The sequence below is a fragment of the Stegostoma tigrinum genome, chromosome 27, assembly GCF_030684315.1.
Source record: "Stegostoma tigrinum isolate sSteTig4 chromosome 27, sSteTig4.hap1, whole genome shotgun sequence".
Classification (NCBI taxonomy): Eukaryota; Metazoa; Chordata; class Chondrichthyes; order Orectolobiformes; family Stegostomatidae; genus Stegostoma; species Stegostoma tigrinum.
In genome coordinates, this window is record NC_081380.1 from 32,634,412 (window position 1) to 32,646,136 (window position 11,725).

An 11,725-nucleotide genomic window follows, 5' to 3' on the forward strand; every position below is an offset into this window, starting at 1 on the left:
CCCATTATCTCAGGACGTTACATGATTGTTTTTGTAACAGATCCATTTGAAGAAATATCCTCGCTACAGGCATCCTATTGTCAGGTGTTTAGCACCCACTGACTATTACATACAATTCCCTATACTCAAATGGTAAAGTTGAAAGTTCGGTTCTTCCTGATGTGCTCATTGTGGCTGACGCTAGTGTAAACTCAACACATTTTACTACTAAATAAAAACCAAAAGAACTGCGGATGCTGTAAATCAGGAACAAAAACAAATTTGCTGGAAAAGCTCAGCAGGCCTTGCAGCATCTGTGGAGGAGAGAACAGAATTAATGTTTCAGGCCCAGTGACGGTCCCTCAGAACTGATGGTGGCTGGGAGAACTTCAGTTTATACGCAGAAAATAGGGAGGTGAGTGCGGTAGGGAGTAAACATAGGATAGAGCCTGAAGAGAGAGAAAGACAGTCGGACATACAAAGGAGTTGCTAATGATCAGCCTGGGAGGGTGAATTGTTAATTTTACTATTACTGGAAAAACCCATATGTTAAGAGCCACAATAAAGGGTAACTTTATTGAGCAACATTTTAACATCGTTCATTGATGCACAACATTCTCCAAGCGGTTCATGAATTGGAGTTGGGTGGGAGAGGGGGAAGGTCAGTTACCTCAGTCTGATTTACAAATGTATAGTGACACGCACTGTGCAGGTTCAATTCCTGGGTCAGCTGGGGTCACCATGAAGGTTCTGTCTTCTTAACATCACCCCTCACCAGAAGCACAGTGATCCTCAAGTTAAACTCACCACCTGTCATCTTTCTGTTTGAAAGGCAAGCATTATAGCGCTCTGGGACTCTGGCAATTTTACCTGATTGGATCTACTCTTACCCTTCCCGTAGGGAAAAGAGTCACAAAGATTAAAATATTTAGGCACTTGTATCCTATATCACAGAACTGAAGTGGCAACTTTTCAACCAATGTAATGACTGATGGTGAGGTTAACAAGGAGCTTGATATTCGTGAGAATAACAAAGAAGCTGCAAGGTTGTTAGGTGAAATGAGTTGTATGTCAGCTCGTCTTGATCAGTAACACTCTTGACCTTTGGTCAGAGAGTGATAGATTTGAGGTCTGTGCCCAGTGTTTTGTTAATAAACTGCGCTAACACAAGTGCAACAGTGAGGCTGCATCGGCACAGGTGCCATTCTTCCAATGAGACATTGGAGAGAAATTATTAACCCATTCAAAACCCACGCAGTTACAATCGGGCTCAAATTGAATTGCTAGCCTGCCTGCCAGTTTTGGTGGTTTAATTAAATGTTAAAAAGAGCAGATATATCTCCTGGTTTCCCAGTGAATATTGTTCTTTTAATCTACAATACCAAAAACAGATCTGTCATAAAAGTGCTACTTAGTTGATCACTTTGTATGAAAAATGGCTACTGTATTTGTCAACCTAATAACAGTTTTTTCAAACAGAAGTGACTTACTATGTTTCTGCGATACATCAACATATGATACAAACAGCAGCCTTCGCTCCTCTGAAGCTACTTCAAGACAGTTAAAGCAAGCCCGAAACTGCAATTAGATTCTGTCAATGTGGTAGAACATTATACTGCTGTGGATTGCTGGTCTCATCTCTGAGCCAGAAGGATTTGGTTCAATCCTCATTCCAAAGCCATGAAGGACAAAACTTAAGCTGCCCTTGCACCGCAGAACTGAGGGGGTGCTTCACTGTCAAAGGCGTTGTCCTTTACAGAGATTAATCCAGGGCCCCCATCTATCCTCGATACAGAGGTGCTGCTGTTGGACTGGGGCCGACAAGATCAAAAAACACATAAATTGGACCTGAACAGGTTTATTTGAAAACACAAGTGAGGCTCCAAAAGCTTGCATTTTCCATAGAATCCCTACAATGTGGAAACAGGCCCTTCGGCCTAACAAGTCCACACTGACCCTAGCAGCATCCCACCCAGGCCCATTCCCCTATAACCCACACAATCCTGAACACTACAGGCAATTTAGCATGGCCAATCCACCTAGTCTGCACATCTTTGGACTGTGGGAGGAAACCCACGTAGACACAGGGAGAACGTGCAAACTCTGCACAGACAGTCACCCGAGGCTTGAATCGAACCAGGTCCCTGATGCTGTGAGGCTGTAGTGCTAACCACTGAGCTACCATGCCATCCCAAAACCCCACCCATAAATCTTGCCACATATTCATGATCCCCCTGACCTGAAACTCCATGAGGCTGAACTGCCTGTCCTCAGTAAAAGGCTCACATTCGTGCCCCTTCCCCACACCCCCACACTTCTTCCACCACTTCCATGCCTTCTTATTCAATGAAGGTTCCCAATCACCCTCCAGGGATCCCTTCTCCTGCCTCCAACGTACGCCCCTCACTTTGACACCCCATGCCGGCCTCTTGCCTGGCCTGGACCTCTTCATTGTTAACTGCCAACATGACATCGACCTCCTTGATTCCTCCCTCCCCTCCACCTCACCCACTCTAATCTCTCCCACTCCAAACATGCAGCGCTCCACTCTCACCTCACCAATCCCCGTTTCACTATCAAACCCACCTACATAGATGGCGTGGTGGTAGTCTGGGGGGACGGACTTCTATGTTGCAGAGGCCGAACGTCAACTTTTCGACACCACGTCCTACCTTCCCCTTGATCATGACCCCACCTTGGCCCATCCAGCCACCGTCTCCCACACTGTCCATGACGTCATCGCTTCTGGTGACATCCCCTCCAGCCCTATAGACCCCCAACCCCACACTGCCTGGTTCTACCTGCTCCCCAAGATCCACATTGTTTCAGCCTACTCCTGCCCCACTGAACTCATCTTTTCCTACCTTGACTCCATTCTCTCCCCCTTGGTCCAGGCCTTCCCCTCCTACATCTGGGACTTCCAGTTCCCTGGCCCCCAGTGCTTCATCTTTACCATGGGTGTGCAACCCCTATACACATCCATACCCCACTAGGACGGCCTACAGGCCCTCAGTTTGTTCCTCTCCAACAGACTCATCCAGTCCCCCACCAACAATACCCATCCGCGCCCCGCTGAACTATTCCTCACCCTCAATTAATTTTCCTTCAATTCTTCCCACTTTCTCTAAATCCAAGGGGCTTGTCATGGGCACCCTCATGGGCCCCAGCAATGCCTGCCTGTTTGTCAGTTATGTTGAACTGTCCCTCTTCAGTACGGACACTGGCACTGTTCCCCAACACTTTCGCCATGACTTCGACAACTGCATTGGTGCTACATCCTGCACCCAGGCTGAACTGGAGCAGTTCATCAACTTCACTAACAACTTCCACCCCACCCTCACATTCACTTGGTCTATCTCAGACACCTCCCTTCCCTTTCTTGACCTTTCCGTTTCCATTTCTGGCAACAGTTTATAGACTGACATTTACTATAAACCAACCTACCCCCATCCCAGGCCCCAAGATGACATTCCACATTAAGCAGAGGTTCACCTGCACATCTGCCAATGTGGTATACTGCATCCACTGTACCCGGTGCGGCTTTCTCTACATTGGGGAAACCAAGCGGAGGCTTGGGGACCGCTTTGCAGAACACCTCCGCTCAGTTCGCAACAAACAACTGCACCTCCCAGTCGCAAACCATTTCCACTCCCCCTCCCATTCTCTTGATGACATGTCCATCATGGGCCTCCTGCACTGCCACAATGATGCCACCCGAAGGTTGCAGGAACAGCAACTCATATTCCGCCTGGGAACCCTGCAGCCATATGGTATCAATGTGGACTTCACCAGTTTCAAAATCTCCCCTTCCCCCACTGCATCCCTAAACCAGCCCAGTTCATCCCCTCCCCCCACTGCACCACACAACCAGCCCAGCTCTTCCCCCCCACCCACTGCATCCCAAAACCAGTCCAACCTGTCTCTGCCTCCCTAACCGGTTCTTCCTCTCACCCATCCCTTCCTCCCACCCCAAGCCGCACCCCCAGCTACCTACTAACCTCATCCCACCTCCTTGACCTGTCCGTCTTCCCTGGACTGACCTATCCCCTCCCTACCTCCCCACTTACACCCTCTCCACCTATCTTCTTTGCTCTCCATCTTCGGTCCGCCTCCCCCTCTCTCCCTATTTATTCCAGTTCCCTCCCCCCATCCCCCTCTCTGATGAAGGGTCTAGGCCCGAAACGTCAGCTTTTGTGCTCCTGAGATGCTGCTTGGCCTGCTGTGTTCATCCAGCCTCACATTTTATTATCTTAGACTGCCATAGCTACCCAGTCTACACCTCCTCCCACCCTGTATCCTGCAAAAGCTCCATCCCGTTTTCCCGATTCCTCCACCTCTGACGAGGAGACGTTTCACTCCCAAGCATCCCGGATGTCCTCCTATTTCAATGCTCTTTTCCCCTCTCTGTCATCCAGAGAGCTGTCCACCATGCCTCCTCCATTCCCAGCTCCACACCTCCTAACCATCACCCTGCCACCAAACTTAATAAAGATATGATCCCCCTTGTCCTCACCTTCCACCTCAACAACCTCTGCATTCAACATACCATTGTCAGACACTTCCACCAATTCCAATTAGACCCCACCACCCATCACATCTTCCATTGCATCTGATGCTCTCGATGTGGTCTTCCCTACCTTGGTGAGACCAAACGTTGACTAAGTGACTGTTTTCCTGAGTATCTCCACCTGGCTCGTAATGACCAGCCTAACCTTCCAGTCACTTCCCATCTCAACTCCTCATCCCAGTATCCCTCCAACATGTCCGTCCTCGGCCCCCTCCAGTGTCGCAGTGGCTCATAATGCTATTTTGAAAAACATCACCTTATCTTCCACCAGGCTGGGCCAAGAGACCACCACACCGCACCAAGACACCAGCACACTGCACCAAGAGACCACCACACAGCACCAAGACATCACCACCCGCAACAAGATAACACCACACCTCACCGAGAGACCACCACACTGCACTGAGAGACCATCACACCGCACCAAACGTCACCACACCGCACCGACGTAACACCACATTCCACTGTGAGACCACCACACTGCACCGAGAGGCCACCACACCGCACCAGAGAACGCCACATCGCACCGAGAGACCAGCACATCGCACTGCGAGACTGCCACATCGCACTGAGAGACGGCCACATCGCACCAAGAGACTGCCACGACACATCAAGAGACCACCACCGCGCACCCAGAGACCACCACTGCGCAGCGAGGGACCACCACACTGCACCAAGACACCACCAAACTTCACTGAGAGAACACGACACCACACCGATAGACCACCACACCGCACCAAGGGGTTACCACACCGGACTGACAGACCACCACACCTCACTCAGAGGTCACCACACTGCAATGAGAGACCGCCACACTGCACCGAGAGACCACCACACTGACAGATCATCACACCGCACTGAGAAACCAACACACCGCACCAAGAGACCACCACATCGCACTGAGAGACCACCACACAGCACCAAAACACCACCTCACAGCACCAAGACACCACCACACAGCACTAAGACACCACCACACTGCACCGATGTAACACCACACCTCACCGAGAGACCACCATACTGCACTAAGAGATTGTCACACCACACCAAGAGACCACTACTGCGCAGCGAGAGACCACCACACCACACCGAGAGGTCACCACACCGCACTGAGAGTCCACCACACCTCACTCAGAGGTCGCCACACTGCAATGAGAGACTGCCACACTAAACCGAGAGACTGCCATATCGCACCGAGAGACCACCACAATGCATTGCGAGGTCCACACACCACACTGAGAGATCACCACACCATATTGACAGACCACAACCCGCTCTGAGATAACACCACGCCACACCGAGAGACCACCACACTGCACCGAGAGACCATCACACTGCACTGAGAGACCACCACACTGCACCGAGAGACTGCCACACCGCACCAAGAGACCGCCATATCCCACCAAGAGACCGCCACACCTCACCGAGAGACCACCACACCGCACCAAGAGACCGCCATATCCCACCAAGAGACCGCCACACCTCACCGAGAGACCACCACACCTCACTCAGAGGTCACCACACTGCAATGAGAGACTGCCACACTAAACCGAGAGACTGCCATATCGCACCAAGAGACCACCACAATGCATTGACAGACCACAACCCGCTCCGAGATAACACCACACCACACCGAGAGACCACCACACTGCACCAAAGACTGCCACACCACACCAGGATACCACCACCGTGCAGCGAGAGACCACCGCACGGCACTGAGAGGTCACCACCAGCACAGTGAGGTCACCACACCACACCGAGAGACCACCACCACACCGCACCAACATAACATCACACCTCACCGAGAGGTCACCACACCACACCGTGAGACCATCACACTGCACCAAGAGGTCACCTCACCGCACCAAGAGAACACCACACCATATTGAGAGAAACCCACATCGCACCGAGAGACCACCACACTGCACCGAGAGACCGCCACATCGTCCCGAGACCGCCACATCGCACCGAGATGTCACCACACCATATTGAGAGAAACCCACAACGCACCGAGAGACCACCACACCGCACCGAGAGACCACCACACCGCACCGAGAGACCACCACACTGCACCGAGAGACTGCCACACCGCACCAAGAGACCGCCACATCCCACCGAGAGACTGCCACACCTCACCGAGAGACCACCACACCGCACCGAGAGACCACCACACCGCACCAAGAGACCACCACACCGCACCAAGAGACCACCACACCGCACCGAGAGATCGCCACACCGCACCGAGAGATTGCCACACCGCACCGAGAGACCAGCACACTGCACTGAGAGACTGCCACACCAGACTGGGAGACCGCCACACTGAGGAATGAAGTTCCTGCCTTGATCTAAAACCTCCCTGATATTACATTAAATTTTTTGTGTGCCAGTATGAAATCTTCCCTTTTTCTGTAGTCATGTGACCATAGCTCAGTGAAAACAATATGAGGTCAACTCTCAGATTCTCAACTGGTGGCAGTCAGCAGTTAGAGACCTCACCTCCCACCAAATACTGACCCAGGAACTTCAATCTCTTATATACGTTTACATTTTCAAAACAAGGCATATGTGCAGCAAACATCCCATTGTACAGCTTGAAAAAACCGAGAGCCAGGTACACCAGCTTTAACACAGAGCAGTTATTTCAGCAATGCCATTCTTTGAGGCATTATCTAATTTAAGTTTGACTAAGAGTGTAGGAGGGACCAACTATGGAGATGTGTTAACTGCTTACAGAGATTTGTGTGAACAATATTATAAGCAGGGATCGCTTTTGTTTTAACATGCTAGAGGAGTCATGGATGTCTGTTGGGGCTTCACATCTTAAAATGCTGACTTCTCTGCAGTCCTGGAGCTCTTTCATGTTTTGATTTAACTGGAGATTTCAAATAGAGAGATAAAAATCTATCTGTCTGCCCTGAAGCCATTAACTTTTCTCCTTCATCATTCACAACAATTCATTCTTAATGACATTTTGTAAGATGTTCCTGAACAGGTTCCTTGAAAAAGCAGTGGGACGGCAAAATGTCCGGATAAATTACTTCAGTCTGAGGAAGGAAGACTTTGAAACTCCAATATCCTTTCTTATCAAACATAAATGGCAAAAGAAAGAAGGGGTAGATCATAATCAGTTATTTTGATCAGATCAATAGGTTGCTATTAAAACAAATTCATTCATTTAGACAAGGTGCAGAGCTGAATGAACACAGCAGGACAAGCAGCATCAGTGGAGCAGGAAAGCTGACGTTTAAGGCCTAGACCCTTCTTCAGAAATCATTTCTGAAGAAGGGTCTAGGCCCGAAACATCAGCCTTCCTGCTCCTCTGATGCTGCTTGTCCTGCTGTATTCATCCAGCTCAAAACCTTGTTATCTCAGATTCTCCAGCATCTGCAGTTCCTGCTATCTCATTCAGTTAGACAGGCTGCTTCTTACATCGTCTTACATTGTGACAAAATTAATTATTTAGCAATCTGGACTAATAGCAGAGATAACACAATAAAGCGAGCATTCAGTGGTCAACAAATTTGAATTGTCAGTTGATTCAAATGAGGTGACGTGGAATTAGGAAGAGTAAGCTGTATATCCTACATATACCACCAAGTTCCTCATGGGCTGTTGCCATATATAATTTTCTTAGGTTGTGTTTTTTTTGCTCATTGCACATTCACTTGTTTTGAATAATGGAGCCAACATAGGACCATTTCGGATTCCAGTCTGAAATGGACCCTCACAAGTGACATGTGCCAATGCTCATAAACTATCGTTGAAATGTTAATCCATTATTAAGCACAGAGAATTCATTATTCAGGGGATGCCTCTGAATTCAATCTTTAAGAGACTGTGGTTAAGGGATTGGGACAAACATTACCCTTCCTTGCTATCACGCTGAGCTGGAGGTTTCAGTTATAAAGAGAGATTTGGTGGACCGAGCTTGTTTCCCTTGGATTAGAGAAGACTGAGCAGGAACATGGTTGAGACGTATAAAGTTATGAGAACATTAGACAGGGTAGACAGGAAGAAACTCGCCCCCTTGATAGTTGGATCAATGACCAGTGAGCGTAGACTTAAGGCAAGGCCAGGAGGTTTAAAGGGGAAACATCTTTATTCAGAGGGTGGTGGGAACCAGGAACTCACTGCCTGTGAAGTTGGTGGTGATAGAAACCTTTGTGTCTTTAATAATTATTTGGAAGTTTATGAGGCATACAAGGCTAAGGGACTAGTGATGGAAATGGCATTCGAATCATTAGATAGTTGCTTTTTGTCAACACAGACATGATGGGCTGAAGGGTCTTTATCTGTACTGTAGATCTCAATGACTCCAAAACCCTTATTACCAACTAACAGACTCTTCCTAATATAATATAGGATTAATTAAAGAAAAGGATTCTAGTTTACTCTATAAACCCTCCCGTTGTCCCTCTCTTGTCTCTGAACTAGAAACCTGGCTGTATATCTGGAAATGAATAAGCTAAACAGTGACTTTTTAAAGACATTTTCTAATCACAGGTAAACTGTTTAAAGAGAAATAATTATTATGCTAAAAATACCAGTGGAAGATGCATGAGCAGAATTTAAAACGCGGGATGCCTGAGGAAATTTCAAAACAGCCGTTTTCATATCAAGAGCCTTTGAGGTATTTTGATCAAACGTTCCTGGTTGGATCGAGAGGATTACAGTACTCACATGGTCCCACACTGCAGTTAGTTTATTTAACTTATTTAACTGCAGTGGCTCTGTTTTGCAAGACTCACCAGGACTGATGTTAACACCCTTCACTGGGCAGCAGTGGGGTTAACATCGAAATGCGGGATTTATCAGCCCAATTCCACTTCCCTGCCATTGTCAATGGAGTTGTTGCATTAAGTAGTTTAGGGGACCTGCCTGAATCAGGGTGGCTTGCAGCCAGCAAGCCTTCCAGGACTGCAACTCGCTGACAACGTGGGTCTGAAGCCTGACCATCAAAACAGACGGGGCCCCATGCCAAAGGGATGTGTTGATCAATTGTCACATGCTACTGTTGGATAACTGTTGAGAGTTAAAGCTTCTCTGCGTACGTTACCAGCTTACCAGGCTATCCAATCCTACTCAGGCCCCCTGCCATCTCTCCCCGTGTAATTCACACTTTGCATCCTGATTGGAGGCTTGTGTGTCAGCTTCTGCTTTTTCCTTCACCATCTGCATGCAAATGAAATATGTTACGGGGAATTTTCGTTGCTGCACCATAGTTTGCGATGGGAGCGGTTTTGTTTGAAATGATTCATCCCGCAGCTGAGCTGTTGCCTTTAAGGGCAGCACAGTGGCTCAGCCATTAGCTCTGCAGCCTCAAAGAGCCAGGGACCCGGGTCCGATTCAACCCTCGGGCGACTGTCTCTGCGGGGTTTGCATGTTCTCCCCGTGTCTGCGTGGGTTTCCTCCGGGTGGCCCGGTTTCCACACACAGTCCAAAGATGTGCAGGCTAGGTGAACTGGTCATGCTAAATTGCCCATAGGGTCCAGGGATGGTAGATTAGGTGGGTTTTAGGGGGATGGGTCTAGATCAGAAGCTCCAAGGGTTGGTGTAGACTTGTTCAGCTGAAGGGTCTGTCGGGATTTTATGATTCTAATTCCATCAGCATAATGCTCTCACCCATTCTCCCTTGTCTAGCTCCCACTCAAAAGCATCTCTACTATTCACTTCACCCACTCCCTCTGGTCCAAATTTTCACTATTCTTTGGGTGAGATTGTTCCTTCTGGATTTGTCTTTGTGTTTCTTGTTTTCATCTTACTTTAATGACTCTTCCCCACAACAGGAAACATTTTCTCAGGAACCATTTGTTATGGAGCAGACCAGAATACCCTCAAAAGATTTCAAGAAGCTAGCCTAGCCTAACCTTTTCTTACTTTAAAGGCAAACATAAACTGCTATGTTCCAGGTGCAATGTGACTGGTCACACTACTTGATGTTTAGCAAAACACAATTTATTCAACACTATAGTTTAAACATCACAAAAGAAAGAGGAATTTAGATTAACTTAACTCTACAGGAAAACTTAACAGAATAATAGAGACAGTAGGTACAGTAACTATTACTAATTAACAGCTCTAATATAGTTACATCCCATAAACACACCTCTTGGCAAAAAGGCAAATTCAGAAAAATGGATTTATTTCACTGCAGCTACCAGTTGCAACTGAGACAGTGTACAGACAGTTTCTACTTCTTCAAAACTCCAGCAGCTTCTCCTGAGACTAAAAGCTAAAAAAAAACTAGAAATCCTGGTCTGTGAGAGCTGGCCACACCTATCCAAGCTGCTTCTATTGTTCCAACTTTTAAAAAAACCCAAGGACTCCTGAGCTGCTTGCTTTACTGGAAACCAAATAGATAGCTTGTCACCTCTGTCTTAAAATCTCTCTTTTAAAACAAAGACAAAATAACTTCTTAAAGCCATAGCATCATAACACACTCTATCAAAATCTTGCAGTACTCAATGCTCTTTATTCGGTTTTGCTTCAACTTTCTGTTTTAAAAAGAAAGAGGCTGTTTCGTCTTATATGGACCCACACTTTGCCAATATAATATCATCTTTGCAAAGTTTGTCTGTATTCACTTCAGACTCACAATATCTTTTTTATAATATGGCAACTGGAACTGCACACATATTCTAGGTATGGTTTAACCAGGCTTCATTATAGGCTTAGCATAGCTTTGTTCCTTTACAATTCCATCCTTTCAGAAACAGACCCTTAATTCTTGGTTACTCTGTTTATGGCTATGGTTCAATTTTTGGCGATTGTTGTGCATGTACTGAGAGATCCCTTTGTTCCTCGACCTCACTTGATCTTGTCGTGTCCCATTAACAAGTGAGCTCAGCAGTGCATGTTGTTAAACACCAGCTGTTGTGAAATTAAATGTAGCAGTTGATATGAGCAAGCACAAAATCCAAATCAATGAATGGTTGAGCTCATTTTTATTGTTGGTGATCCTGGTTGAGAAATGAATGCTGTCCAGCTAATAAAGCATTGCGCATGCTCAAAAAGAGAAAGGTAAAGCCATAGTCCTACCAGACCATAGGGGTGCTGTCTCATTAGAGAGAGACAATGGGTGATGGTTTAACCTGAGGTTCGCCAACCCTCAGGCATGGGGAGAGATTGAGAAGGAGACCCCTACATGGCGATCTCAGCTGGTGTGGGAACTGAACCCAT